Genomic DNA, 26,309 nt, shown 5'->3' with positions numbered 1-26,309 from the left:
TAATTATACCCTATCAGACCAGCAGGAATTGTGAGGGAGCAGAAGTGCTTCTAATCCAATTCACACAGATCAATTTTGAGGAGAAATATATAGGGATGTACACTCACATGATCATCTCAGGATAAAAGGGAGTAGCAAGTAAACTTAGAAACAAACACCTGCACAGTACGTCTATTTACTTAATTATACACTTGATCTTTTCAAAGCCAAACATTGATATGGTTCTTGGATGTTTGTATTTTTGACCTAGTCATTTTCTTTAACCATAAACTTGGGGAAAGGGAATTTATCTTATGATTTCTCTTGAGAACTAAACCTTTCTTTGCCTAAAATAAAGAAATTACAATTATTTGTTAATACCTCATGATTAAACCCAATCACAAATGGTTTTTCTCTCTGTTATTTTGTGTGTATTATACAGCATCAACAAACCATACAGGTACATAAATGGAAACGATGTATAGACCTTCATTAATTAAATGGATTGATATAAAAGTAAAAAATAAGTCATTTGAAATTCAAACTGAGTCTGCTAACCCATTTTTATCTAGCTTAGAAATATTTTTCCTACATTTTAATATTGCTAATTACATTTACACTATAGACATGAATGAGCATTGCTGGTGATGACTGCAAGTCTTCAGTATAAATGCAAGAAAGGAGGAAATAATTTGGGAGTAAAAGCTTCTATGACCTTTTCATGTGAGGATTTTCTTGATAAGACACAACAAAACCTCTATGAGGTAGGTAAGAGGGAATTTAAAATTTTTTAACAAGCAGTAGAAAGGGCACTGACCAATCAGAATGGCAGCACTGGAGTAGAATCCCAGAAGCCCTATTACTTGTTGAATCATTGACGCTTTGGTTCCTGAATTTCGGGAGATCAAAGGATTCTGGTGTAGAATGGGACATGAGGACTGGTGGGCTTTCATAGTAGCTATTTACCAATGTATGGAAGTGTTTCACTGTTTGTTAAACAGCATGGCAGTAAGTACCTCTATGTGCTGGCTGAACACAGTCCCGGAGGCAGGCATTATTTTACAGATGAAGACATTGTGGCTTAGAGAGGTAAATTAACTTGTTCAAAAATCATCCAGTTAACAAAAGACAGAGCCAGGATTTGAATCCACATCTACCTTGCTCCAAAGAATGAGTCCAATCTTTTTTACTGAGATTCCCTCTGATTAATGTGGATAAAGACATGAGATACACTCTAACAAATCAAAAAGGTTGAGTGAGAGCAGATAAAATCTATTTCAAACTCAACTGGTTCTTTGATATTAGAGTGGTACATGTTCCTACATGTAATTGGTGGTTAATAAGTTTGTTAGAATAAAATTGATATTGCTGCACTCTTACATAGAAAGATGTGTATAAGATATATACAAGCCATCTTTTTAGGTAAGATGCAATTGTAAATGAGAGCAAGATACTATTTTTAAAAAGAAAAGCACCCTCTGCAGTACTCTGTAGAATTATTTATTTTCAGGTGAGATAGTTTAAATTGAACCAAACTAAGTGATCAAGTTTTGCTTCAATTCAAAATGAACATAAATTACTAAACCTCAAATTGTAAAAAAGGCTTAAAGCAGGGGTGTGCAATCTTTTGGCTTCCGTGGCCACATTGGAAGAAGAATTGTCTTGGGCCACACATGAAATATACTAAGACTAACAATAGCTGATGAGCTAAAAAAAAAATTGCAAAAAAATCTCCTAATGTTTTAAAAGAGTTTACGAATTTGTGTTGTTTGTGCATAGGACAAACTTGGTTTAAAGGTTTAGGGTTTAAAATTTTCATATACAGAAGAGAAATTTGTGTTTAGCAGTAACATGCAGTAAGTGCTCTGCTGTGGCTGATTTCTTCCTGATGAATTGCAAATTGATGCTAATCAAGCCCTCTTCCTTCTTACAGGACTGATCGAGGTGAGACTATAGACACGTACAAATGTATAACCACAATCTATTTAGAAAAATACGTCAAGAACATTGATTTCACTAGATAAAATGTAGCTAGTGTATAAACAGATACATCCCTAGATAATGAACAGATTTTGTTCCAAATATTTACTTGTAATTCAGCATTCTAGAAATTTATATACAAATTTCTATACATAAAACTGAAATAAGAGTAGATATGTTCCTCAGTTTTACTAGTAAAATTTATTTTACCTATAATGTATTTCAACTATAGAACTGATTATATTTTGGGTCCTATTCTCCCTGTAAGTATGTTGTTTATAAGGGAAAACATACTGAATTTTACATGAATTTTCTAGAACATACTTGGTTTCAGACTTCTGTTCTGGACATAAAATGAATAAACTGAATACCTACAGGTTAAAGCACATCCTCCCATATTTTCTCAGAAATAAGAAAAATGTTCATCAAGCAAGGGGCTGAAGGATGAAGTTATTTGCTAAGATTTACCGTGGGTTTCTAGGACAACTATTTGAAAAACTGTAAATCTAAGTGATCCAAATTCTGACTATCAATGTCGATCATAGCACTTAGAATTTCGGAACTGGATGGAACTTTAGATATGATTAAGTTCAGCATATCTTTCTAATCTGACCAAGCTGAATAACAACTCTTTCTCCTCCCTCTTCATTTAATTCATAAGCACTGGTTAGGGCCAAAGAATATCCATACCTTTGCCTGGCCTATTTTACTTGTTGGTAGGGTACAAGGTAGCCACATAGAAAGACGGTTATAGTTGAACGCCCCGTGACAAGCAATGCTTATCTTTCATTACAACTTTCTTTCATTAAAGCATCCATTGCTACCAGAGTCTACTCATTATGCAAATATTTCTTGAATTTCTCTTCTTTGTGCATGATCCTAGTTGATGGGCAAATATAGAAATAAATAAAATGTGGTTTTTACCCTCAAGAAGATTATCTTTTTTGGCGAGAAGATACAAGTTAAATAGCAATTGGAGAGTTTAATCCAGGAAGTAAATACATGCTTGCAAAATAAATGATTCAGACTAGCTAACACAAACTATGAAGAGGGAAAGAATGCTATATAGTAGAATTGAGATAGACTGACGACCCATGGAAAGGCAGGATTACTGAGGCTGGGATCTAAAGTATTTGATTAAGTGTGGATGAAAATGAAACAAAAGTATAGAACATGGAAAAAAAACCTCAATACCAATTGGTGATTTATTGGGAAGAGTCAATGAGAGGGAGAAGTACAGGTTTCATGTGTGAAACCCATAGTAAACCATAATCATTTTCTAGCCAGTTGGGTAGAGGCAGCAATAGCCTGATGTAGTCAAAATGACCTTGGACTTGGGCACAGAAGAGTTGTCAGGATACAGAAGTTCATCTCTTTTACATACCAGAAGTATAATTTTGAGTAAAAAGATCAATTTCTCTTATCTAATGTTTCTTGAAATGTGAAACAGGTTCGAATTTAGTATTTAAAGTCCTACCCAGAACACAATTTCTAAGTGCTTGGATCCAATTTTGATGAAAACAGAGTAGTGAGATAGTTGCAGAACAAAAAGGAGAAATCTTTTCAGAGGGCCAGAAGGAAGCCAGAGTGATTGGTGACATACTGGGAACTGATGCACTAGGTAGAGAAATCAGTGAGTCTTGAGGAGCATTTTGCATTTTGAATTGGTATCTGGGTCTGACCCAGGACTTTGTATTACTACCTTAGATCCCCTTCTATTAAGCATACCTGTTCTGTAATTACCCTTTTCTCTCTTCCATGCTTCTTTTCCTGTCATAGCTCCTCCACCCCAACTGGATGCACCCAAACAGTAGACGGTAGACCAAGGAGATGCTCTGCTTCTTGTATTGTGGTTGTCCATGGATCTCTTGCTTTTCCCCTTTTGATTTGAGCATTTTGAATTACCACTAATAGTGTCACCTGCAACTGTGCCCCTTTGGTTTGTATGTTCAATGCTAATGATATGCTAGTGATCTATATCTATATATCTATATCTATATCTATATCTATATCTATCTATCTATCTATCTATCTATCTATCTATCTATCTATCTATCTATATCTCCTTTGAAACCTCCCAGACACACTTAGAGGAAATATTTTCAGGTATTTCTAGGTATGTGCGAGCTAGGAGGAAGTTTGGTTAGGAGCAGAGACCAAAAAGAATATAATGAATGCAACTCTATGAATCCCAAGGGAAAAAGTCTCTAATTGCAGAAGGAGCAGTAACAGTTTTAAGCTAGAGAGCCTGGGTTGGTGCCCAAAGCATTTCTTTGTTTGCCAAAAGCTGCCTCAATGTGGTATTTCCATCAACACCTATTTGTTGAGAGCCTACTCTGTGCCAGACACTATTATACAGGCTGTAATTTTCTATTGGCTCTAAGCCATTCTGATACATAAAAATAAAGTGAATATAGTTTCCTCAAAAGGGATTAGTATTTTATAATCTAATTCTGCTTCATGTGTTAGCACTTAGTCTGAACAGTTGCCATTGTGAAAATATGCAATATCCATGTATTTTTCAGAAACAGGCCAAAGTATTGAAAGCACTTCAATACTTTTCATTAACATTGTTCTTTAAAGTGTTCAATCTTAACCACAATGTTTCTCAAGAACTATTTCATGGATATACTTGTTATTTATTTCTGTTCTCTGAAACAAATGGCTCTGGATGTTAAAAGTCATTTTGCTAATATCTCAGTCTTATTCCTTTTTAGAGTCCTCTATATTCTATCAATATAGAACTAGCTACAGTTACCAGAAAATACTGTATTGTTTCATCCTCTGGATCTCTGAATATGCTAGACTCCCAGCTGGGAATGCACTTCCTTGCATAAAAAATGCCCACACAGTATTCTTTACCACAGTTCAAGAATCAACTCCTTTGATCAACTCTTTTACCCTAATTAGAATGCCCATTTCCTCATTTGGGGTCTGATGTATTCTGTATAAATTCCTATTGTTGTTAATTTTCACATAATAATCCTAATTATTTGTTCAGTTTCCTTTTCCCATCTTATGATTTCCCATAAAATCATAAGATTTTATGAACTTATTGAGGGCAGAGAGTATGTCTTATTTGTAGATATATCCTCAGGGCACAAAAAGAGAAACACAATATATGTTCAGTAAATTCATTGACTAAATAAATGAATCAGTGAACAAATAAGCAAATGCCATGTGCATGCATACATTCAACTCCTAGGAACACATTGTACTGGTATGTTAAGAAATGCAAAAAAATAAGATAAGGACCTTTCCTGAAGATACTTCTAAGATATATCAGCAATACATTATATGGGATCCATATAGTGGTTCCTGGATAATATATCTTCAAGAAAGAAGGCTTTCCTTTCTCAAAAAGGCAGTCTGTTATAAAAGTCTTTGTAAATTGAAAAAGTTTTTTTTTTTTTAAATAAAAGCAGAACTCTGTAGTTAAAGAAAATCCAGCAGCCTAAATGTTTTACTGCTCCATGTGTGAATATGGTGAAAACATGTAGCCATCTGATATTACACTATTGTTGACTTCTCAGTTTTAGTATTTGGAGGATGGCCTGAACTTAGCTGTGTTAAGTTGCCTGCTCCACAGGAAACCACCTGTGTAACTGTTGCTTGCTGCTTTCTCTTTAGGCAACACCCAAAGCCACTGTCAGATGTCATGGGGATGAGACCTTACAAGGTAAGTGCGAAGAAAACAGGAACAAATGCATTTTCAAACAGAACTTGGTGAAAACATTGGCTCAAGAATGATAGGAAGCACCACCTTTCGAGGATCCTTATTTGGGCAGTGGAAGGGACATAAAGTGGAATCATATATGGTGTGAGGGAAATGAGTCAGGTCCTGGGTTCCCAAGTGGACTGTCTGAGACAGAAGCAGGCTATGTTGTCTAGACGAAAGGAAATGCCTTGTTTTTTGAGGGGATGTTATCAGAATTTTAAAAGCCAAATGATGGCTAGAGAGTATAACTAAAATTTTATTGACTGCTTTGTTTTTTAGAAGGTTTTTTTCTCTTTTTGTTTCTTTCTAAAATTCTATCTTTTTGCCCAAAATGCAAATTAAAACTTAATTAAATCCGTGATTCCAAAGAGACATAGCCTTATTATGCAGCAGGAATTCTCTGGCTTTTTTTTTCACATCTGGAGTTTTAAACTTGGGGGAATTAATATGTCTAACATTTCTTGTAGTCTCATTTTGCTAAATATAGGATACATGGCTATTTTAAATGAGTGTTTCATAATCGCATGAAAATGCTGCAAATTTCAATTGTGAAATAGCTTTTTCCTACATTGTAAGTATTAGATGATTAAGCATTCCTTATGCCTTTTCCATGAAAAGGCAATATAAACTTTGTTAGATATCTGTGCTTCTCATTTTTTGAGGATTTGCCTCCCTATTGATCTTCAGGCCTTTCTGTGCTTTTTAAAAACTGTTTCCATTTCCCCCCTGCTTCCTCCTTCACAGAATGTAGGATGTCAGTGGAAAAAGATAAAACCAGAAGTTTTAAGAAAAGATTGAACAATAATGACTAAAGCAAGCTTTTTTAACTTTTATTTTTACCCATTTTATATATTTTAATTGATATAAATTGCTTTATTATGATTATAGATGAAAGTCAATTTTTTGTCATATTAAAAAGACCATTTCCTTCCAACTTAGAAAATTCTATCTCATGTTGATACATGTTAGGCCTCTTAGCAACTTATTCTGTCCTATACTTTGTGTTGACACTGACAATTTGGAGTCCACAGTTCTAGTCCTGTCAACTGCTTCTCCAGAAGTCACTGGACCTGAGATTATACCAGAATTTTATTTTATTTTTCCCAACTGGGGATTTTTTTTTTCACTGTGAAACTGTCTGTTTTCCCACTGGTGGGTCTAATATCCAGAGCTCTCTGGGTTTGACAGATATGATAAACTAACAAGAATATTTGCATTTGTGTAGCTTTTATGGTCAGATATTTCACTCTCCTAATACTTTTTCAAGTTATAGATAAATGGTTTTTAATGGCCGACAAACAGTTGCTTCATAGACTCTGGAACCTGACTGCCTATGTTTATAGATGCTTATAGAAATGTGAATTCTGATAGCCTTTTTGGAGATGTTGAATCTAGCAATATCTGTGGATATTTATTGTGGCATTTGTTCAAGTTCTTTTTACAGCCTACCAGGCACTGCATCACCTGGACCTTGGGCAAAATATATGTCTGACCCCTTTTCTTGCCCCTCTGTCACTATGTATTTACTGCAGTTGCATTCACAAGTGTTCCCAGTCTCGCTGAGTATCTCACCCTCAGAACTCCGGTGCTGCTTGTTCCTTCTGACAGGATTGCTCGTCTCTTAACAGACCTCATGGCTTACTCCCTCAAGTCATTCAGTTTTCCAATTAAATACCTCCTCAGAGAGCCTTTCCCTGGCCACCCATTTAAAGTAATAAGTAATTTCCTGTAACTTTGTATCCCCTATTTAACTTCATAAAAATATAACATTATATTACATATAAATTAGTTCCTGTCCCCTCCATTAGAATGGATGCTCTATGAAAGTGGGGACTTTGTTTTGTTCATCACTCTATTCCTAGAGTTGAACAGGCACTTAGAGGGTATTAAGTGAAGACTTGTTACATGAATGAACTGTTTGTGATAGCAAATGAATGAAAAAATAAGCAAATAGAATAGCCTTTGGTAAAAGAATGGTTAAATGAATTGTGGCATATCAATAACGTGAAGTATTATAAAGTCATTGAGAAGAATAGAATTAGATATATATCATACAGGGAGTTTCAAAGTTTATTATTAAGGAAGAAATGCAGATGCAGAAAATTTTGTATAATAGGACCTTAGCAATGATCTACATATCTATGTATCTATCCATCTATTTAATCTATCTATCATTCCATAAGAATGATGGCTATGGTAGGATATTCACCAGGTTGTGAGCATTAGCTTTCTAGGGAAATTGTGCAGTGTGATTTTGTTGAGCAGGATGTGGAAACGGAGACTAGAGGGCTCAAAGTTGGCTGAAATATATAAAATGATTGCCAGTGGGAGATACAGCTTCACTTGCTTCTGCTAGATACACTTCAGAGCAACTTCAGTCATATCTTCCTCCACTGGCCACCCATACCGTGACTCAGCATCAAACTCCGACCCGTGGTTGCTCCTTGGCCTCCCTTAATTACTCTGGTGCTTCCATGCTAAAGTACAAGTTGCAGCCAGTCAACTTGTCTTGTCTTTGACTACTACGTAGAATCTCTTTGCATTTCTTCAAAAAAGGCATTTCCTTCTTACTGATGTGTTTTGCTTGTGTTTCTCATGCAATGAGTCCTTGATGCTCTTACAGCTGTTGCCGAACACTTCTGGGGGGATTTTGAGGAAAAACTATGAAATTGATTCTAGATAATTTAGGCTTTTGTGGTTCACTGGGGCCCATAAAACTCCTGAGCCAGGGAAGTGTAACTGGGAGAATAACAATATTTATTCAACAATAATGTGCGCCACATACATAAAGAGAACTCTGTACAGCCCCTGATAGAAAGTAACAGAAACATTCTTAAGTTAGAAACAGTAAATGTGTTGAAAATAAAGTGGCAATGTCTTAGAAATGAAAGAAGGCAGAGGCAAAATATTAGATTTGATAATTAAGAATATAATTAATGATAAGAAACCCATATTTTAGAGTAAGACTGTATCCCCTTTATCATGGCTTTCAGTCATTTGAAATTTTATATTCATTAGTTTGGTTGTATTTTCCACCAGCTCTAAGGAGGAGCTGTAGGGGTGGGGTGTATGCTTTTTTCCCTTAACATTGGATGACAATTTCGGGCACCTATCTGTTCTCACCTTAAATAAAATAATTTAGGAATATTAGTTCTAAACTCAATCTGAGGCAAGATAAAGATTTTATACTGATTTTGATTTGAGAAGATACAAAGGTTTGGTAATAAATGTGTGTTATTTATATTTCAATAGAGTTTCCAGCTTATTATTGTTTTAAGATGAACATCAATGGTATAACTTATGAAGAACATTAAAGATTATCCTAGTACAATAAGGAACTAGATCAATTTATGTCATAAGCCATTTTGGACATTAGAAAATTAATTTCAAAAGTAATTTTTCTGAGTGAGGAAAAAATATGTTTAAGGATTACAGTTGGGCAAAAAAAATCTGAAGAGTCTATTTTTCCGAGCTTTTCTTTGAGCAGTTTTTTCCCTCAACATATTTTTAAAACCAAATTATTTTCTTTGCTCAAGCAATAAATATACTGTGAAAAGAAGTCAGGGAGTGATGGACTAATGTGATGTAACAATTCTAATTTTCTCACATGCATACTTAAAAATCATGAAACAGTAACAAATTGTAGCAGTTTGTAATTGTTTGCTATGGTGTTAAATGCTAGGCTGTGACAATCAGTTGTTTAGGATAGAAGCCTTTTGATTATGTGAACTGGCAGAACTCAAAGGAAACACGTAAATAAAGAAAGAAGTGCAAATGCCCTTTTTTCATAAAGAGCAGTCCATCGGACTCATGATGACCTTTCTCCTTCTGTTGCCTTAAGTTAACTCTTCTGCAAAATGTTTTTTGATTGTATATGTTTTTTTTTTTTTTTTTTTTTTTTTTTTTGAGATGGAGTTTCACTCTTGTTACCCAGGCTGGAGTGCAATAGCGCAATCTCGGCTCATCGCAACCTCTGCCTCCTGGGTTCAGGCAATTCTCCTGCCTCAGCCTCCTGAGTAGCTGGGATTACAGGCATGTGCCACCATGCCCAGCTAATTTTTTGTATTTTTAGTAGAGATGGGGTTTCACCATGTTGACCAGGATGGTCTCGATCTCTTGACCTCGTGATCCACCCACCTCGGCCTCCCAAAGTGCTGGGGATTGTACATGTTTTGCAGTGTCCTTTTCAACATTAATGAGCTGGACTTCTTGAATCATATAACTATTCTGAAAGCCCACATTATTAGAACCATAGGGAAAGTTTGTATCTGTTGATTAGCTGAGAAGCTTGCTTTCACTATTAATATACAACAGTAATTTCAGTTATGTTCTGATAAAAGTAAGTATAGATATTAGTCATCAACTCGAAAACTTTTGATAAGACAGGTTTCCACACAGAGGAATATCCAGTACTTCAGGGTTTTGCTTAGTAGTAAAGATTAACATCATTACCTTTTTTAAACTCTTAAAACCTAAAACTCAATTAAGTAACGTACTTCCATCTTATTAGTCATTTAAAAAAAATGTGCTAACTACAATAGTCTTTCATCATGGATATCTAAGGTTACCCCACAAGAAACTTCAGAGTAATTGAAATGAAAGTGTTAGCAGTTTATGTATTTGTTTTTCTGAAAACTACCCATCAAGTAAATTTGTCAAAATTGGAATCAACTGTCTGATTGTGATTTTGTTTAGTAAGTTTTATTTTTTGCTAATAGAGTTGTTTATTGTTGAATACATATGACTTATAAGCTGTTAAGAATTACATATTTCTTGACCTGAGTCTTCCAAGTCCAGTTGGAGTTAGCCAAGAAACTGAGGCAGGCAAAGGTGCTTTGGCTCCAAGAGGGAAAATAGTCTTTATTTCATGAAAATGCAAATAATTGAAGTTTAAGGTGGTTTTTTCGAGTTCTGTGAAGAAGGTCATTGGTAGCTTGATGGGGATAGTGTTGAATCTGTAAATTACTTTGAGGAATATGGCCATTTTCATGATATTGATTCTTCCTAACCATGAGCATGGACTGTTTCTCCATCTGTTTGTGTCCTCTCTTATTTCGTTGAGCAGTGGTTTGTAGTTTTCCTTGAAGAGGTCCTTTACATTCCTGTTAGTTGTATTCCTAGGTATTTTATTCTCTTTGTAGCAATTGTGAATGGCAGTTTGTTCTTGATTTGGCTCTCTTTAAGTCTGTTATTGGTGTATAGGAATGCTTGTGATTTTTGCACATTTATTTTGTATCCTGAGACTTTACTGAAGTTGCTTATCAGTTTCAGGAGATTTTGGGCTGAGATGATGGGGTCTTCTAGATATACAATCATGTCGTCTGCAAATAGAGACAATCTGACTTCCTCCTTTCCTATTTGAATATCTTTTATTTCTTTTTCTTGCCTGATTGCTCTGGCTAGAACTTCCAGTACTATATTGAATAGGAGTGGTGAGAGAGGGCATCCTTGTCTAGTGCCAGATTTCAAAGGGAATGCTTCCAGTTTTTGCCCATTGAGTATGATATTGGCCATTGGTTTGTCATAAATAGCTTTTATTATTTTGAGATACATTCTGTCAATACCTAGTTTATTGAGGGTTTTTAGCATAAAGGGCTGCTGAATTTTGTCAAAGGTCTTCTCTGCGTCGATTGAGATAATCATGTGGTTTTTGTCTTTGATTCTGTTTATGTGGTGAATTATGTTTATAGACTTGCATATGTTGAACCAGCCTTGCATCCCTGGGATGAATCCTACTTGATCATGGTGGATAAGCTTTTTGATGTGCTGTTGCAATTGGCTTGCCAGTATTTTATTGAAGATTTTTGCATCTATGTTCATCATGGATATTGGCCTGAATTTTCTTTTCTTGTCGAGTCTCTGCCGGGTTTTGGTATCAGGATGATGTTGGTCTCATAAAATGATTTGGGAAGGACTCCCTCTTTTTGGATTATTTGGAATAGTTTCAGAAGGAATGCTACCAGCTCCTCTTTGTATGTCTGGTAGAATTCGGCTGTGAACCCATCTGAAACCAAAAGAGAGCCCACATAGCCAAGTCAATTCTAAGCAAAAAGAACAAAGCTGGAGGCATCACACTACCAGACTTCAAACTATACTACAAGGCTACAGTAATCAAAACAGCATGGTACTGGTACCAAAACAGAGATATAGACCAATGGAACAGAACAGAGGCCTCGGAGGCAGCACAACATATCTACAACCATCCGATCTTTGATAAACCTGACAAAAACAAGCAATGGGGAAAGGATTCCTTGTTTAATAAATGGTGCTGGGAAAACTGGCTAGCCATGCACAGAAAGCAGAAGCTGGACCCCTTCCTGACACCTTACACTAAAATTAACTCCAGATGGATTAAGGACTTAAACTTAAGACCTAACACCATAAAAACCCTAGAAGAAAATCTAGGCAAAACCATTTGGAACATAGGCGTAGGCAAGGACTTCATGACCAAAACACCAAAAGCATTGACAACAAAAGCCAAAATAGACAAATGGGACCTGATCAAACTCCGCAGCTTCTGCATGGCAAAAGAAACAGTCATTAGAGTGAATTGGCAACCAACAGAATGGGAAAAAATTTTTGCAGTTTACCCATCTGACAAAGGGCTGATATCCAGAATTTACCACGAACTAAAGCAGATTTACAAGAAAAAAACAAACAAGCCCATTCAAAAGTGGGCAAAGGATATGAACAGACACTTTACAAAAGAAGACATATATGAGGCCAACAAACATATGAAAAAAATGCTCATCATCACTGGTCATTAGAGAAATGCAAATCAAAACTACATTGAGATACCATCTCATGCCAGTTAGAATGGCGATCATTAAAAAATCTGGAAACAACAGATGCTGGAGAGGCTATGGAGAAATAGGAACCCTTTTACACTGTTGGTGGGAATGTAAATTAGTTCAACCATTGTGGAAGACAGTGTGGCGATTCCTCAAGGACCTAGAAATAGAAATTCCATTTGACCCAGCAATCCCATTACTGGTATATATCCAAAGGATTATAAATCATTCTACTATAAGGACACATGCACACGAATGTTCATTGCAGCACAGTTTACAATAGCAAAGACCTGGAACCAACCCAAATGCCCATCGATGATAGACTGGACAGGGAAAATGTGGCACATATACACCATGGAATATTATGCAGCCATTGAAAACGATGAGTTCACGTCCTTTGTAGGGACATGGATGAACCTGGAAACCATCATTCTCAGCGAACTGATACAAGAACAGAAAATCAAACACCGCATGTTCTCACTCATAGGTGGATGTTGAACAATGAGAACACATGGACACAGGGAGGGGAGCACTACACACTGGGGTCTGTTGGGGGGAAATAGGGGAGGGGACAGCGGGGGGTGGGGAGTTGTGGAGAGATAGCATGGGGAGAAATGCCTGATATAGGTGAAGGGGAGGAAGGCAGCAAATCACACTGCCACGTGTGTACCTATGCAACAATCTTGCATGTTCTTCACATGTACCCCAAAACCTAAAATACAATAAAAAAAAAAAGAAAGAAAATGCAAATAATTAAGGAGGTGGGAACTAAAAATATGTATGCAGATAAGACTGTGCTGGAAGAAGGTAGAGAAGAAAAAGAGTAGAAAATAAAACTATGCAAATTCACAATTTAAACTGAGAAGAAAAACTCAGAAACTGAAAAGAGATAGTCTGCAAAGTAAGAGGAGGTAGCATCTCAGATGACAAGAAAAGGGGAATTATGTAAAGAACGGAGCCATCCACAGCATCCAATGTTGCAGCAAGCTCAAGTAGCAGGAGAACAGAAGAGGGTTTAGGGATGCCAGCCACGGGAAATTCATGGTGGCCTTTTAGAAAGCAGTCTTAGAAGACTGACGTGGCTGCAAGGAATGGGATGTGGAGACAGTGAGCATAAAATGACTCTTCCAGAAGTATAGGGTGAGAAACTGAAAGAAACAGAGTGTATAGTCTGAGCAGGAAGGAAGTTTGATGCAAGAGATACATTTGATTATTTGTTTTTTGAAAATAGAATTCCATTTCTGATATAAATACATGGATTTAATCAGAAATTAAATCCGTTTCTGTATTATTTAGAAGGTTTCAGGGGTATAGCTTTAAGATGACATAATAGAAATAAGCAGACAAAATTAATCTAGCCACTTGAAAGAATTTACACTAAGCTTAAATACAAAATTGTACTTATTTTTAAATTTTCACAGGTTAATTTAGGATATACTGGCACATGTTTCATAAGTAATTAAAATGGCTAATTGCCACATCTTTATTTCTGTGAATATTTAATATTTTTTATTCTATTGATGACATATGCCATCTATAATGCTGTTAGTTTAACCTTAAGTTAGAACCCATTATATCTTCAGAATATGCTAGCATATTTCATAGGAATCCAAGAAATATTTTCACTATTATACAGAATTTTGAATGAAACTTTTATAAATACTAACATTGGGGGAAAAAAGACAACTCCTATAAATTTGAATCAATAATAAATGTAAATATCCTGAACTTACGAATAGAAACAAGTATGAAAAGTCACAAAAATAGTCAAGTTACAGACCATTGGGAATGGATCTGTAGTCCTACTGGTTCAGCCTGTAGTAACAAAATGATTAGATGCTTCACTTGATTCACTTGATACTGTATTTAAACAACTTAAAAAAAAATAAACAGTTTGCCATGACCTGCCTCATCCTAAACTTCTACATTTTGATGTTCTCTTAAGGCAGTATCCTAGGTCACCCTCTTTCTGACTAATCTGTCCCTAGGTGATTTCATTCATTCCCAAGGTTTGAAGTACCATCTATACATTGATGACTACCAAGTTTATATTTCTAGCAAACCCCCTTCTCTAAACTCATGTATCAAATTCCTCCTCCTTCCTTCTCTGCTTCCTCCTCCTGTTCTGCTTCCTCCTGCTTCTCTGCCTTATTTTCCTTCTAACAGTTTAATTGAAGAATAATTGACATGTTATAAACTGCACATATTTAAAGTATACAACTTGGTAAGTTTTGACATATGTATTCACCCATAAAACCATCACTACAAACAAAAGACTGAACTAATGATCACCCACGTGTTTCCTCATGGCTTTTGTAACTCCTGCCATTCCCCTGCCTTCTCACGAGTCCCTAGATATCCAAAAATCTGCTTTCTGTATACACTAGTTTACATATTCTAGAATTGCATAAAAATGGAATAATTTGATATAACAAACAATGTTTTCACAATATTTTTAAGGTTTCAAGGCTATCTATAGCTTTAGTATTACAAACTACAAAATACAAAAATAACAAAGATACAACATTAAACAGTCATTTGAAATAGTATTTTAATCATTCTGTTTGTTTTTTTTAATTCAACCCAATTATTCTGATTATTCTGAGATTCATCCATGTTGTTGCATGCGTTGTTGAATGTAAGACATTCGTTGTTACTGCTGAGAAGGAATATCTCGTTGTAAGACTATACCACAATTTGTTTACCCGTTCATCTGCTGGTGGGCATTTGCCTTGTTTCCAGTATGAGGCTATTACAAATAAAGCTGCTATGAACATTTGTATACAAGCCTTTGTATGGACATATGTTTTGATTTTTCTGGGGTAAATACCTAGAACTGGAATGGCTGGATCATATGGTAGGCCTATGTTTACATTTTTAGAAAGCTGCCAAACTGTTTTCTAATATGGTTGTAGTATTTTTGTTCATTCCCACTACCAGTGTATGAAAGCTCTAGCTGTTCTCCATCCTTGTGACACTTGATATGGTTAGTACTATAATTTTAATTCTATTAAGTGTATGCTGTTAATATACTGGTTTTGATTTGTATATCCCTAATAACAAATGATGCTGAGCATCTCATCTGTGCTTATTTGGTCTTTTGTAATCATTTTTGGAGAAGTGTTTGTTCAAATCTTCTCCCTTTTTTTAAAATTGGGTTGGTTATTTTTTTAATAGTGTGTTTTGAGAATATGTAATATAATTTCTGGGGGGAGACACAAGTTATTAAGCAGACATATAATTTATAAATATTTTCTTCCAGTCCGTGGCCTGTTTATTCTCATAATAGTGTTTTTAAAAGAGCAGACATATTTAATTTTGATGAAGTACAATTGACCAATTTTCTGTCTGCTGTATCATGTTTTTGGTGTAATATCTAAAAATTGTTTGTCTAAACCAGGGTCGCAAAGATTTTCTCCTGTATTTCCTTCCAGAAGTTTAGTTTTATGCTCTGTGTTTAGGTCTATAACCCATTTTGAATTAATTTTGGTATATGGTATGAGGTATAGATCAGTTTATTTTTCCACATATGGATACATAATTGTTCCAATTATACATCTTTCTCAATTGAATTGCCATTTGACCTTTACCAAAACATCAGTTGTCCATGTATATGTAGGTCTATTTCTGTACTCTCTGTTCTAGTCCGTTGATCTATTTGGGTATTTTGATGTCAAAACTATGCTGCCTTGATTACTATAGATTATATCCATCTTGAAATTAGGTAGTATTCATGTTCCAACTATTTTCTTTTTTGAAAGTTGTTTTGACTAGTCTATGTTTTTGCATTTTTATATGAATTTCATAGCTCAGAGAAACTCTATTTATTTTTCAATCATCTTTATTTCAGTTTTTCATTTTGATAGTTTCTAATGTGTCTTCAGGTCCACTAAATCTTTTTTTCTGCAGTGGCTAATCTGCTGTTCATACAATTCATTGTATTTTTTATCCCAGACATTGTAGTGTTTATTGCTAGAAGTTTTATTTATTTATTTTTTAAATTTATTTATTTTACTATAGGTGCATACTATATCTGGCATTTCTCCCTGTGTTATCCCTCCCCACTCTCCCCTCCCTCCCCACCCCCCAATGTCTCTCCCCTACCCCCCCAACTGCTCCCAGTGTGTGATGCTCCTCTCCCTGAGTCCATGTGTTCTCATTCAACACTCACCTATGAGTGAGAACATACGGGTTTTGGCTTTCTGTTCTTGTGTCAGTTTGCTGAGAATGATGGTTTCCAGATTCATCCAAGTCCCTACAAAGGACACAAATTCATCATTTTTTATGGCTGCATAGTATTCCATGATGTATATGTGCCACATTTTCTTTGTCCACTCTATCATTGATGGACATTTGGGTTGGTGCCAGGTCTTTGCTATTGTACACAGGACTGCAATGAACATACGTGTGCATGTATCTTTATAGTAGAATTATTTATAGTTCTTTGGGTATATACCCAGTAATGGGATTGCTGGGTCAAATGGGATTTCTATTTCTAGATCCTTGAGAAATCACCACACTGTCTTCCACAATGGTTGAACTAATTTACACTCCCACCAACTGTGTAAGAGTGTTCCTGTTTCTCCACATCCTCTCCAGCATCTGTTGTCTCCAGATTTTTTAATGATTGTTATTCTAATTGGCATGAGATGGCATCTCGGTGTGGTTTTGATTTGCATTTCTCTAATGACCAGTGATGATGAGCATTTTTTCATATGCTTGTTGGCCTCATGTATGTCTTCTTTTGAAATGTGTCTGTTCATATCCTTCACCCACTTTTGAATGGGCTTGTTTGTTTTTTTCTTGTATATTTGTTTTAGTTCTTTGTAGATTCTGGATATTAGCTCTTTGTCAGATGGGTAGATTGCAGAAATTTTTTCCCATTCTGTTAGTTGCCGATTTGCTCTAATGGTGATTTCTTTTGCTGTACAGAAGCTGTGGAGTTTAATTAGATCCCATTTGTCTATCGTGGCTTTTACTGCCATTGCTTTTGGTGTTTTAGTCATGAAGTCCTTGCCTATGCCTATGTCCTGGATGGTTTGCCTACGTTTTCTTCTAGTATTTTTTTTTATATCTTCTTTTATATCTCTACTTGAATTTTTTAAAATATGGAAAACATCCTTGTTAGAATTGTCTGCTAATTCTAACATTTGTATCATTTCTGGATTGGTTTCAGTTGATTCATTTTGATTCTTTCTTTTTTTAAATTTAATACTTATAATGGGTCATATTTTCCTACTTCTATTTCTTTCCATGCCTGTTTTGTGTGTGTGTGTTGTTTTTTTTTTTACACAAGGTCTTACTCTGTTACCCAGGCTGGAGTGCAGTTAACTCCCTGGGCTCAAGTGGTTCTCCCACCACAGCCTCCAGAGTAGCTGGGACTACAGGCAGGGATCACCAAACTTAGCTAATTTTTTTAGAGACAGGGTTTTACTTTGTTTCCCAAGCTCTGGTAATGTTTGATTGGCTGCTAGGCAGTGTGAATTTTACCTTGTTGGGTACTGGTATTTTTGTATTCCTATATATATTATTGAGTTTTGTTCTAAGGTATAGTTCAGTTACTTAGAAATAACTTGGTCTTTTCAAATATCACCTTAAAGATATATCCTCAACAAAATATTAGCAAATTGAATTGACCACACATTAAAAACACCATTCACCATGATCAAGTGGGATTCATCCTAAAGATGAAAGGATGGTTCAATACATGCAATATAATAAACAAGCTATCACATCAACAGAATCAAGAACAAAAACTATCTGATCATTTTAATAAATGCTGAAAAGCATTCAGTAAAATTTAACATTCCTTCCTGATAAAAACTTTCAACAAACTGGGCATGGAAGGACCATAACTCAAAATGATAAAGCCATATTTGATGAACCCACATTTAATATCTGAGAAACTGAAAGCTGTTCTACTAACATCTGGAATGAGACAAGGATGACCACTTTCACCACTTTTATTCAACACAGTTCTAGAAGTCGTAGACAGAGCAATTAGGCAAGAGAAAGAAATAAATTGTATCCCAATAGGAAAGGAAGAAGTCAAACTATCCTTGTTTGCAGATAACATGATCTTATATGTTAAAAAAAACCTAAAGATTCCACAAAAAACCTCTTAGAACTGAGAAATAAATTCATTAAAATTGTAGGACATAAAATCAACGTACAAAATTCAGTAACACATCTATATACTAACAGCAATCAATTTGAAAAAGTAATCAAGAAAGCAATTCCATTTATAATAGCTACAAAAAACCCTCAAAATAAATTTAACCAAGGAAGTGAAAGATCTCTACAAGAAAATCTATAAAACACTGATGAAAAAAATTCAAGAGGACATACCTGTATAAAAAACCAAAAGCCATGCTCTTGGATTAGAAGAATTAATGTTGTTAAACAGTCCATACTACCCAAAATGATCTACAGATTTAATGTGACTCCTATTAAAATAACAATGACATTCTTGACAGAAACAGGAAAACAATCTTAAAATTTTTATAGAATCACAAAAGACCCTGGAATAGTGAAAGCAATCATGATCAGAAAGAACAAAGCTGAAGGCATCACACTTTCTGACTTCAAATTATACTAACTAAAATAGCCTATCTATATACATATATGCATGTGTGTCAAGATTCTGTGAGTTACCAAATATTTAGTAGTTAATATTAGCCAGCTAATGATGAGTCTAGCTCTCCTAGAATATTTAGAATTCATAGAAGTACAGCTATTAAATTAACTTCAGCCTTTGGACCAATTTTTTGTTTGCTTACTGCTGCATGGTTACCTGTCTGTTGGAATGAGGGTTCAGGCATTAACCTCTCTACAATCATTTAAAAATGTGGCACATTTTAATATATGAAATTCCACTTAGAAACTGGTTTGCCAATATCTAAGTTCTTGGTCTTTTTCTTCTCTCAGTGGAGACCAGACTGCACTGACAAGATCATAGGTAAAACGGGTTTATTCCTTATTTGCACTGATGTGACTTTTTGCCCAAGAGAGATTTCAACCAATGATAGCTGGACATATTCACTTTATTGACAAGTTGAGAGATATGGTAGCCATGCAATATTAAGGCATGGTTCTACTTTCTTAGTTGAAAACACACATGAAAGCTGGAAATGAATAGATGCATCTGCATTTGACCACATTTACTTAGTTTACTATAAAAAGGAAGTGGTATAATTTGATATAACTTAAGACTGTATATGTGCTTCCTAAATTTGCCATCTTGTGGATTAAAGGAGGACACTGAGATTATGGGTGTTAACAGTTCATTAGAAGCTTATGGGATATATTCCACCTATAAAGAAAATCCTCTTTCTCTTCTTGCCTCTTTCCTCTCTTTCTTCCAAGTGAGGTAGGGGTCCAGAAGGGATGATGGGAATATTGTGGCTCAGCTGATGTATGGTATTGTGAGGGTAGAGCCCAAATGAGTTTAGGAGGTTGGCTGTGTGGAGGAAAAGATGATGATGGCCAGCCTGGAACATAGTTGCAGGATGTGGAAGATTTAAGAAGATATTCATTTTGAGGACAGCGGTAGCCAGACATGGTATCAAAAGATTTTGTATGTAGGGGAGATCAGATTAGTACATACCCTGAAGATATTGACAGCCAGGTTTTTCTGCTATCCATAAGATATCCATATGGAAAGGGAGGACACTAGAAGGAACTTCATAGTATTGGATTAGAATTGGATGTATAAATGTAAAATCAAGGTTTTCAATGTATACTGACATATGCAAAAATACAAATAGTTATAAATGTGTGTATACATATATTCTCTAGTGCCCTTCACTGGAAGAACCTGGAAACATTGATACTCCAGTATCAATACACACAACTATCACCCAGATGTTTGTTTATAAATGCCATCCTACATACAAGAAAACAGAGATGCTTGGATAAATAGCTAAACCCAGAGTTTGGGAAAGGAGTGTATACCTTGAGCCTTCTTGTGCCAGAATGTAAGAAAATACTCAATGAATGGACAGGACATACTCAAATACACAGAAGCCAGCATGAAAAAGCTCCTACTGGCCAAGCTATGACAATAGGCACATCAAAATAAGAAATGGTAATAAATTCAACTAACTTCATGAAATCCTTGTTTCTTTATAATTGTGAGAGCACATTTTGTTTTTCACTCTATCTCATTCAGTCTAGTGTTTCATTCATTTTTCTGATATTTCCAAGTGATTAGCCTGTTGGAAAACCATAGTTTCCACATGAAGTATATTATTGGATGAAATAATATTTTCTTCAATTTTAACAATTGTGGGAAAAGTGCCACTGATTTCCCTGCCCTTAGTTATTTAGTCAAAGAGATTAATGTCTCTGTCCCTTGACAATGCAAAAGGTAAATCTTAGTGGAAGGGAGGACAATGGTATTTTAGGCATGAACTCTTATTTATTAATTGTAATCCCCTCTCTCTTATTCTTTCCATGCACAGATAATCTTTCATTTTTTTATTCTGGCACATATTAATTCCATATATGATACACAAATGAATCATATAATGTACTAAAAATTTTAAAGGTAAGATTATAGTTTTAAACATTTTTAAACTGAATTTATAATTTAGTTTTATTTATGTTACTGTAATAGAATATATAAAATACACACTATACCTTATGTGCAAATATATGTAAATCTCTTCTATGCTCTAAGAGGGAAATAAGCATAAAAATGAAAAGCAATAAAATCATCTAGTACAGAAGGAGCAGGACTGAGATAAAAATAGATAAAAATTTAAAAATAAGAAAATCATTTAAATCATGATTTTAAAAGAGAGAGAGAGTTTAGGAGAAAATGACGAAAGTCAAAGGAGAGTAGACTTGAGGACAGTTTCAGGTAAGAGGTGTAAAGAGGAACACCAAGAGTAAAGAGACTGAAAGTGAATGTAGATTGTCAGGAATGGAGGGAGAAAAACAGATATGAAGTAGGGCTATCCAGGAAAGAGAAAATCTCAGGAAGCTACAGTTGGCGGCCAGTGTACATTGCCACATGATGCTTCATTGCATCTGGAAATTAGGTGATGGTTAGAGACTGTGGAGAATTGAAATTCAGTTGTATATATGGATAGAAGCCAAATTCTGGGAGGTGAGGTGAACGTGGGAAAAGTAAGATTAAAACTAGCCCAGGTACTCCTCAAGTTTTAAGTAGCAGTTCCAATTCCACTTCCTTCAGGAAGCCTGAGCTGAGTCTTCTGTTGGCAGATGCTTCCTTACCACCCTGTACTCTTCCTACCATATCACTTATTAGACTTTAATTTATTTATTATTTGATTCTGGTTTTCCTGCAGGTATAGGGCAAAGACCACATCTTTACTCATAAAGCATCTGGCACAGTGCTTAACATAGAGCAGGTGCTCAGCACATAAATTTTAGCCTGAAATCTTTAGGAGAATAATTTGAGAGAGCCACATAGTTGTTTTTAACTACAATGGAATCATTAAGAAACTTCTTCACTAGGATTCTCATGAAAAGAGAAAAAGAGACTAGATTGAAGCAATTTTTTCAAGTCAAGCAATAGAATTAAATAAACAACAACGACCAAAAAAAAAAAAAAAAAAAAAAAAAAAAAAAACCTTGAGGCACTAATACCTGACATTACGGCAAATGTTAAAATGGAGCAGTATAGAGAAATGAATGAGAGAGGACTGTGGCAATGGCAATGGTACAACATTGCTTTAAATTCAGGCTACATTTATGAGGTCTGTAATGTGAACATTACTTAACTTGTGCAAGCCTCAATTTCTTCATCTTTAAAATGAAGATTATAAGGATATGTGCAAAACTTGCATACAAAGTAAATGCTTAAGAACTATTAAGTATTATAATAACTACTCTTTTCTAGTTTCCATTTTTATTTACTTTAAAATTATTGAATTTAATAAATTAAAAAATTTTTTCCAAATAGTGCTGATAGCCAGTATACAAAAGTTTTCACGTTTTGGACTTGTTAATAGAGAATAGTGAGTTTCTATAGAAAAGGACACTGTCTTATCCTCCAGATTGTTCTTCATATCCAGCAAACAGTATTCACTACGTATGGAATTTTGTCATCAAAGATATAACAAATATATGAAATAGTCATTTTTCCTTACTTTTTTGCCTTTCTTTTGTAAGTGTATGTAGAAAATTAAGCCACAATGCAAAAGAACACGGTATCTGATGAAAAGGTGAGATTAGTATGAAATTAAAAGTGTGAAAGACTTAAAATAAAAATACTGAAATAAGCCAGTTACGAGGCGGTTGGTAAGTCTGCACCCTTTTGACATTGCTTGCCAACTCCAGTCCTTGTCTGTTAGATAATAACAGTGCAATTACCCTACCTACCAACTAACTCTCAGAGTCTCTGTTGATTATTATAGATAGCTAAGGTGTCATTTTGTAAAAACTGGAAAACAAATTGATTTTGTTTTTCTGCACCACCACCACCACCACCACCACCAAAAAGCAGTCCATATGCCTGTCATTAGCAGAATTGTCTATATAATTTACACATAAAACTATCATAGACTTCTCATCCTAGACACTATGCCAGAGGATAATGTGGAAATTATGCTCTTTTGTGTAACTGGGAAGGTCTCCAAGAAGAGTGCCATTTCTTGGAACAGCAGAAGTCTTTTCTCACATGAGCTACATGACAGAGGAGTGTTACACAACTCACCCATGGATGCTGGCAGCCATGCGACACCCAGATTTCTGATTCTGCATTATGTAATTGGAAAACCCTGCAGTGCAATAACTTTTCAATGTGCATGATAATCTAAATTAATGTCTCACTTCTACTCAGGGAGAACTAGACTGCCAATAATTTCATTTGATCTTTTTTTTTTTAAGGGGAGAGATACTATTAGAGAAAATTGTAATGAATGTTTCTACATGTCTGTTTTGTGCTGTTCCTTTTGATTTTCTGCTGATCCTTTTGATTTATTTTCTCACATCTGTGAGATGTGTGAGCTTATGTATTTTAAGGCTGTGTGTGTGTGTGTGTGTGTGTGTATTTTTACATCTGCTCAGTTGCTGTGAAGTACTAAGAAGGTGCCTTGGCTATTATACATATCACTTGCATTTAAAGCACGGTTGCTTAGTGACCAAAACATGGGACATATTCTCCCTGAGGCAGCAGCTAGGTCTTTTGGCAGGTTCCAAAGATGATGCCTTTGGTTATTTTACAATTGTTACTATAGAATCTGTTGCCTGTGACTCTCCTAACTTCCTGTATCTGTTTTCTTTCTTTCAACCTGAAGTCAAAAGTATTACTACTCTTTGATCTGATTTCTCATAAGTGGTTGTTTACCTATGATATTTTCATAATAAACATGTGTTTCAGTGAAAATTGTTAATTATTTCCTTTGGTGCATTTTCAGTGTTGTTTTATATTAATACTAAAAAAGGACTTTTACCTGGAGGAAACTAATGCTGATTATTTAGAAACTGGCATTTTAACTGTTCCCTCATGACTTCAAATGTATATGGGATCCTTTTACCCACTATTAACCTTTAGTTTGACTCTTTAGAATGTTTTAAAAGGGAAATGTTTCTATATAAAAAATATGCCTGGGCAATGAAAGAGAAGAATGTATCTTTTACAGAAAACTAAGCTCTTCCTCCATCCCCAGCAAAATTTCCAGCTCAATCTAACTCTCCACTTTCTCTTTCTTGAATTTCAGCATCAACCTCCCAGCTGGTTTCTCCACAACTACTCTGACCGCCTCTAAATTATTTTTTGCATGAACAATTCATATTTGATTATATTAACCCCTTCTTCTCTTCTATATACCTATGCTTAAAATTCTTTAATGGTGTTTGTTTGTTGTTAGGAAAAGAAAAACTCTTCAACATGGCTTACAAGGCTTGGCTTCCTCTTCCAGCCTCATCTCATTCACTCCATGCTTTCCCTTCTCTGAGCTCCAGTCTCACTTTCCTTCTTTCAAGTCCTGAAAGCCCCATGATCCCTTTTACCTACACGTGGCTCCTTGTACTTGAAACGTGATTGTTCACAGCTTTCAATCTGTTAGTTTCATGCTTTTTTCCAATACCAATCAGTTGTCACTTCCACAGAGAAGCTTTCCCTCTCCAACAGAATTTTTCTTTTCCCATGGAATTATACTCCTGTAGCACTGAGTTTTTCTCTTTTATATTACTTAATATAGATGAAAATTTACATTCATTTAGTGGAATTACTTTGATTAATATTTATCTTTCTTATTACACAAAGGCAGAGGTTATGTTTTTTGGTGTTTGTTTGTTGGATTTTGCTTAACTTATTATCTCACAACCTAAAATAATGCCTGCAATGTGGTAGGGTTCCATAAACACCTTTTTTTTTCTTTAGATAAATGAAAAAAATGAAATCACATGGCAAGAATTTGAAATATGTCTTTACTAAGTCTGTTGTGATTATTTAAGACTAGAAATAATGGCCATTAAGCAAATAAATTGTATTAGAATTTTCTTGCATCAGATGATTTTGGCAATCAAATTGAACTTGAAAAAGGGGATTGCTGTAATTTCTTCTGAATAGACTCTACATGGAAAGTGCCTTGACACATGAAAGGACAGGAATCTGGGATGGATGCTAAACTTTTTGGTCTTTACAAATAGAGATTGGAACTTGATCAGCATGTCCAAAATGCCCATGTGAGGAAATATATAGTCATACCGTAACAACATTTATTGAGTTATTACTATGTGTCAGACATGCTAAGTTCTAAACCTATGACAACTCATTTATATTCTCAGCAGTCTTCTGAGGTGTTTGCACTATTGTTATCCACATTTAATAGAAGAAGAAACTGAAACAGGTTAAGCAACTTACTTGTGGTCACAGAGTTAGTTGGTGGATTTGAGGATTCATAAGATTCTACAACTCGGCTGTTGCACTGCCTTCTTTAAAAAAAAATTAACATTTTTGAGTTTTGTCTAGGAAGTAGGAGTAGGGAATAAACATTTTGTGCTTTGTCAAATAAGTCAAAATGTGAGAGAAACACTTATCTTTAAGAATAAGTGAAGATTTTTTGCTCTCCCCAAATGAAATATCTTCATTATAATTCCAAAAATATAATGAAATAAACATTAAAATGATAATCTATCTTATTCTTTCAATTCACTTAAAATGTTTTTTGAGTTGTTTGGATTTATACACTGCAATCTTAATACTGACCTTGGCATTAAAATTCAGGTAGTATTAATAATATGAATAACTTATATTTGTGTTATAATTCTACATTTTATTGTGTTTTTACTTATACAATGGATTTAATTCTTCTGAATATTTTATAAGATAGTAATTATATCCATTTTTACAATATGAAGGTGAGCGTTAGAGCTCTCAAGCATACAGTAGTAAATGGCTAAGTTAGGGCTAGCCTTTAGATTCTCTGACTTTGGTCCAGCACAAAGGCTTTTCTATGACAGAGCCCTTTAAATACACAAAACTTATAGAACAATCTTCTGCTGGAATATACGTCTCCGTAGACGGGGTCTGAGCACTATTCAGTATATGCTAAAATATTTTGTTGCAATGTGTTCTGTTTTGTTTGAGTTCTGCTGTGAAATTTTAGTAAAATTGATTAGTTTTTCTTATGGAAAAGAGAAAAATGAAATCATTTTAAAAAGAGAGTCACCATTCAAGATATACACACATATACATATTTTATTTATATGTACTTTGTACATAAGTATTAGTATTTATTTTACAAGACTGAAAAAGTATTATAATTAACATTTTCTTTAGAGCTCATTGGAATCATGATTTCTAGTAATCAATAGTCTTAAACTGAGCTTAATGTTGCTATTTTCTTATTGTTAGCTGCTGGGAA

At 34.9% G+C, this 26,309-nt stretch overlaps 1 long non-coding RNA gene across 1 annotated transcript in view; it reads left to right on the top strand.

The window, feature by feature from the left end:
- Positions 1-529: 529 nt before the first annotated feature.
- Positions 530-26,309, top strand: part of LOC135273655 (uncharacterized) — a 192,149-nt gene continuing 166,369 nt past the window's right edge. Inside the window, exons 1-2 of the long non-coding RNA XR_010341445.1 lie at positions 530-743; positions 5,590-5,638. This is a non-coding gene — a long non-coding RNA (uncharacterized LOC135273655). The remainder of the gene's footprint in view (positions 744-5,589; positions 5,639-26,309) is intronic.

The sequence above is a fragment of the Aotus nancymaae genome, unplaced genomic scaffold, assembly GCF_030222135.1.
Source record: "Aotus nancymaae isolate 86718 unplaced genomic scaffold, 86718_ANA_hifiasm-v0.15.2.pri h1tg000008l, whole genome shotgun sequence".
Taxonomy (NCBI): Eukaryota; Metazoa; Chordata; class Mammalia; order Primates; family Aotidae; genus Aotus; species Aotus nancymaae.
The sequence above is the reverse complement of the archived record's forward strand: the minus strand, read 5'-3'. Positions and strand labels throughout refer to the sequence as shown.